Source organism: Uloborus diversus, unplaced genomic scaffold (genome assembly GCF_026930045.1).
Source record: "Uloborus diversus isolate 005 unplaced genomic scaffold, Udiv.v.3.1 scaffold_172, whole genome shotgun sequence".
Classification (NCBI taxonomy): Eukaryota; Metazoa; Arthropoda; class Arachnida; order Araneae; family Uloboridae; genus Uloborus; species Uloborus diversus.
The window spans coordinates 235,669-241,982 of NW_026558321.1; positions in this window are offsets into that span (position 1 = coordinate 235,669).

Genomic DNA, 6,314 nt, shown 5'->3' on the forward strand with positions numbered 1-6,314 from the left:
GACATCCTACGAACAGAGAGACTTTCAGCTTTATTATTAGTAAAGATTATAATTTGATTGGAATGAATTTTGTATGCATGGGTTTTAACCTATTCATATCAAAGGTACTAAAAATTAAAAATTTTAAACAAAATGTGAATGTTTTGTGTTTTTATCATCTTCAAGGATTAGGCATATAGCTTGTTCCGGCTTCTTGGTCGCCCCACCGCTTCCTGGGCCTACCGTGGTCTCGTTTGACCCTCGGTCTGTAATAAAAGGCAGCTCTTGGAAGTCTCCTTCGTGCCATACGTGGAACATGGTTTTTCCAATCGTTACGATGTTCCGTAATTTTTTCATTGAGACTGTAATTCCCTTTGAATAGATTCATTCCTTATTTTGTCTGGGATAGTGCACTTCTTCAGTGATTGTGTTTTGTGTTTTATTGATTGAAAATAGAAAAAGAAACTATATAATTTTGAACAAAAAACTTTGTGTACCGAGTCAATACCATAGTAAAATAAAAATGTTAAGTATGTGCACACATAGCTCAAAATTATCTGCTGGAATGAAAATCAACATGCAGTGGGAAGGCACGTAGCTAGAACTTTGTTAAGGGGGGGGTCCAAGGTTGCACGAACTTCAAAAGAGGAGGCATGCTAAAGCAGAATTAGTAGCTGATAATTACACAAGACTAAGATAAATCCAATTAAAACTGATCATTTAAATATGATAATTAACTAAAATTAATTAAATAATTGAAATTAATAGAGTCATTAGTTAAAATTAGTTAACAAAAAGTTTATGTTAAGTGATAATCACATACAAAGTTTCCAAATATGGGTGAACCTCTGTCCTCCTGAAAATAAGTGATATATTTTCTATTAATAAAAAGGGCACAAGAAAAGAAAAACGGAAAACGAAAACTGTTCTAGAAATTACTTGGAAAATGCATGCGATAATTTAATAGAATATTAAAGCTTTGTAATATATTTCAACAAAATATGTACGTATGCATACCTGCCAACCCTTCCGGATTTCCCGGAAGTTTTACGGATTTTTATGTCCTTTTCCGTTTTTCCGGTTATGAGCAAAATCTTCCGGATTTTTCACGTTTTGTAGGAAAAATAATTATTTCACCAATTTTGGCGCTAACGATACTTTTGTGGAACGCGGCACCGCGTTTTAGGCCAAGTAGCCAAGGAAAGGTTGCCGTAAGAGAATGGCACGAGAAGAAGCGGGGCAAGATTATGACGTCACTGAGTGATACAGCGCATGACTTCATCGGGATCCAATCAAAGCAAGCGTCGCGGCGGGCAACTAGGGGCACAATTTCGGCGCCAATTATCTTCTCATTCTCTCAATTCGAGCTGTTTTTGCTTCGTTCTTTTTTTAAGATGAGTAATAAATGTTATTTCCAAACTTTTAAAGAAAGCAATAAAAGTAATATTAACTAAACGAAAGTAATTTCAATTGATATGAAATTCATAACTAATATATTGTTAAATGTAAAGAGGGTAGGTGTCCTGTTTGATTTTATTTTGCGTTAAAATCTTGTGGATAAAAATAAAAAAATCTTCCGGATTTTTTTTCTTGGAGGTTGGCAGGTATGCGTATGTACTTTATGCCATTTTATTTGAAAACTAGAAAGTCGCCCGTCAAGGCATGACGGATGAAAATTGCTTCAACTCTTCTTCATTTGAACGAAGCAATTGCCTGTTTGGTGATATTTTGATAGTTGAAATTTTAACTCTAACACCAGTGGATTAATTCTAAACTCCAGTAGATAGCGTTCATTGTTTTCGTTTCTTCATTCCTCTGATATGACACAGTCTTACCAGTAAAACTGTTCAAGTAACCGGATCGAGTTCAGCCTTGTCACAATAAAGCCTTTCCTTGCATGTTAAACATTACCAAAACATATTATCGAATTACATATCATGCCGTGGTGCGAATTCATTGTTGAAACACGCGGGTTACTCGATCATCGGCACTATTTATATGAGGATAAATAAATCTATATCTATGGAGTCGAATGTATAACTATATGAATGTTACATAACGTAACCCTGTCTGATTTGAACAACATTTCAGGAAAAATCCCACAACTCTCTCAACGAAATAGAATAGAATAGAATTCTTTTGATACCACGAAATAGAATGATATTTCCAATCTTATCCGTTTTCTAATTATCATTCCTAATCATCAATTAAAAGCTTGAACAAACTATTAACTCTTTGAGGGACGGAGGCTTCCTTTGTTGCAACCATTTTTTATACATATATATATTTTTCTTTCTTCACCCAACTGACACAGTGATTTCATTCAGCTGAAAAAAAAAAAAAAAAAAAAAAAATAGAAGCAAGAAATAAATGGTCTTCTCAAGTGAAGTCGCTATTCCTCAAAGGGTGAAAGCTGTTCGAAAAAATTTTAAATATCAGAAAAGGCGTATTGCCGTTTTTTATCATTTTTTTTTTCTAACGGGGCTATGTTAGAGGATTTAGCCTTTTGCGGAACAAGTGCGAATTAACGATATGGCATCCAGTCATTCATGTGCCACCATTAAGGCGTGGATGTGAAAGTCACAGGAAAATTTGATGCCCAGTTTCCACCAGAAGGAGACACCTGAGCTCTCTTCGATGCGAAACTGCAAAAGGAATTTGATTTTGTCAAGAGTATTCACAGTCAAACGACCTAAGGGATCTTTTACATGCCGATTAATGGAATGTATACCTAATGAATTAAATTAAGCATCTGTGTAATTTTATTTTAACAACATGTTGTTAATTTTAACAACAACACATATCATATTTTACGGCGCAGGTAATGATTTTTTTTCTTCAATACGATGTTAGCAAAACACTCTATTGCAAGAAATAGTAAATATCTTTAGCTTGAAGAAAATAAGTGTTTAAAAAAAAAGGCAATATATAAGAGAAAAGCTCAAAAACATTTACCTCGTATTCACCTTTTTTTGTTTCTTTGCTTGTAACGCAGTAAATAGCGGTAATTTTCACCTAGTAATTTATAGTTAAATGCACATGCCTGTTTTTTGTTAATTTAATGCTACCTTCACAATTTACTAAAGATGGATGCATAGATGCTAATTAAATAACTCCTTAGTACAAAGCCAGTGAATAACAATCAGAAAATGTATTCCAATGATGCAAATACAAATATGTTTTATGGAACAACATCGAATAAGATTTTTTTTCGTCAATTAAAAACTGTTTTTCTTTTGGGATCATAGAATCACAATTCAGTAAGATTTAAAAGTAATAATTTCTAATAAATTACTTATTACATGCGTTAATATGGCCGAACTTGTAATTTCATAAACTGATCACAGTAAAATATTCAAGTACTTTTCAATTTAATTTTTCTATAAAATTTTGATACCGTAAAAAGTTTGTTACATCAACTTTAAGTTTTATTTATTCATTTATTTTATTTATTTTACCTTCAAACACGAATTTTTTTTTGGGCATTTAATATGTTCCATGATCATGCTTAAATATTGGGGGGAAAACATCAGTAAAAAAATCTACGTAATTTGTTACTCAGAAAGGAGAGAGATGCTAAAAGTAATCTAAAAGTTCAAATAAAATTTTTATCAAAATATAAAATGAATCTGAAATGAACCATGCCAAAAATATAGAGTTAAAATGCAAAAAAAAAAAAAATCAATAATTATTTTTCTCATCCTCAAACACACGAAAAGTGTAGAATTTCTTTTTTTCGCTGCTGGCTTAGAATCTAAAATTAGTTTTTAAATGAAAAACACATTAACACGTAAAATTGCTTGTATTATCAAAAAAACTTTAAAAGGGAGCACTGAGACTTACCTAGTTTGGGTAAACTTAATTTTCTTTTGCATACAATTTTGTTCAAGATATGTTTTCTATAAGTATAACGTAGATAAAAACTGCGTGTTAAAACAGAAAAGAATCGGAATTCAATTACTGATTCACCAGGAACGCACCTCACTCTGGCTGTCTTTCGTACAACATGCGTCTACGAAATCCACGAAAATCCAAAAAGAAAAGAGAAAGAAATAAAGAAAACCACGCCAATGCACCTGGGATACAGCGGAAGTGGCAATAAATGCTTGTTTTTACTTTGCCAATGGCAATTTGATGGACCAAGGAGAGGGGCTGAATTTCAAGGTCACAGGACCCAGCTGGTTTGAAAGTCGAAAGGGACATTTCCCCGTTTCGGACGGAGTAGGTGACACAGCAAAAAGCAGACGAAAATTGGGAACCTGCAGTTGTTGCACGAGGTTCTCGTGTTCTGAATTGACTCAAGCGCTGAGAAAAATTGCCGATTACTGGGAATATTTAAAGGGAGAGAATGCTGCGTTTTATAATATCATTATCTTTCGGGAAAAATTTTGTTCATGCGAGATGCAACAACTGAGAAAAAAGGAGAAGGGTCTTTCGGGAAGGGGGGGTCCGGACCCCATGGACTCCCCCCTTGGCTACGTCCTTGCAGTGGGTTGGTAAAGTTTTTAGTAAGAAAATGTCTTTTGCATTCAATCACGTGTTCGTGAAAACGATAATGAACATTTTTCATAAATATATCTTCAAATTTTGAAGTTAATCAGTGTTTAATATGGATATTATTAACAATTTTCAGCCAATGCACATATCGACAGAAAAATGATCTGCACAGCATCAAATGTATCCAAGAACAGCATACAAGCGTGCGTCTACCTAGCAACAGTTACTACAATAGAGCGTTGTTATAAAACCAGTTTGAGTGGCCTTAGTTTGGACAAATAGGCCATTCGAATTTTTGGAGTTTGGATAATCCACGCTCCACTGTACTGATACAGCATAGAACACTCATTGACATTATTTAAATTTTCACCTCTCTTCTCTATAAAAAAGTTCTTTACTTAAAACCTCTTCTCAAGTTTAACAATGTCCTGACAACCCAGGTATACAGGGTGCTCCGTTTTAACCTCTATTTTCGCAATAGTTAGTCCTAGATGCATACTTCCAATAGCAAAAATGTTAAAAATCAGATGCAGAGTTCAGATATTGAAAGTTTGAAGCAAAAATTAACATGAGTAAAAAAATTAAAAATTTAACTTTTAATATGGGCCCTAGGTCCCCTAACTTATATTTAGAGAAATAATCTCCATTACACAAGAAATTTGACATTTGTGCGACTAAAACTCAAGGAGATATTCCAGTTCAAAGTTTTAAAGGGACCATACAGAAGATGAGATTGGAACTTATTGCTCTTTCAGAAGACTGACTGGTTGTCAAAAAAAAAAAAAAAAGTATATTTTTCATTGCTATTCAAAAATAAACGAAACGTTATGCCGTGATACACAAAAAAAACACTGAAAAACCTTGATCAATTTTAAAAAAACATACTCTATGCACACATGTAATTTTAAACCCTTATTAACTGCTATATTTTCCCCCAAAAGGTGTTGGGGGCTAGTGTAAAGTGGTGCAAGTCACAAAACGCTGCGTTTCATGTCTTGGTGAGTATTGGTCGCACTAATTTCAAACTTTTTATGTTGGAATTATTTTTCAATAGAGAATATTTCTCTAAATATGACTTAGGAAACCTGGGGCCACGTATAAAAAGTTAATTTTTTTATTTTTTGAATCATTTTTATTTTTGCTTCAAACTTTCAATATCTGAACTCCGCATCTGATTTTGAACGTTTTTGCAATTGGAAGTATGCATCTAGGACCAACAATTGCAAAAATAAAGGTCTTGCAGGTTAAAACGGAACACTCTGTATAGCATACAAAGGTCCCCAACCCTTTTGTGCCAAAGAGTACATCCTAGTATACCGGTTGAACGATGGATCCCATTTATTTTTTCTAAGGTGAATTAATAGTTAGACCAAAGGTTTCTAAACTGGGTTCTGCAGAAGATACGAGGGTTGCCACAAAGTGTCCATGGTATTAATATATACATGTATGACAAAGATAGTCAAAGGTGCTATGAAAATAACTCAAATTCTCTCTCAATCATTTTTGCTCCAAGTCTGTAACTGTGCCCATGCTTGAGAAGTCTGAGCAGGAGACTAAAATTCCTGGAGTTGGTCATTTTCTCTCAGACTCCACCCCTTAATACCATGATACATTAAGCAGATGTGCATGTGCTCATCTGTAAGTAGCAATCTGTGGTTGAAGAAAACGATAATTCACACAAGTATATGTGTTAACCATGAGATATTTTTATTTAATGTGCTGCACTTTCTCCCATTGAAAATTTATTTCTATAAATTATGTTCCGAAATTTCTTATCTGATACAATTAGTGTTAGTACAATGTCGTTTTGAACATCCAAACTTTTATTTTTGGCTCTT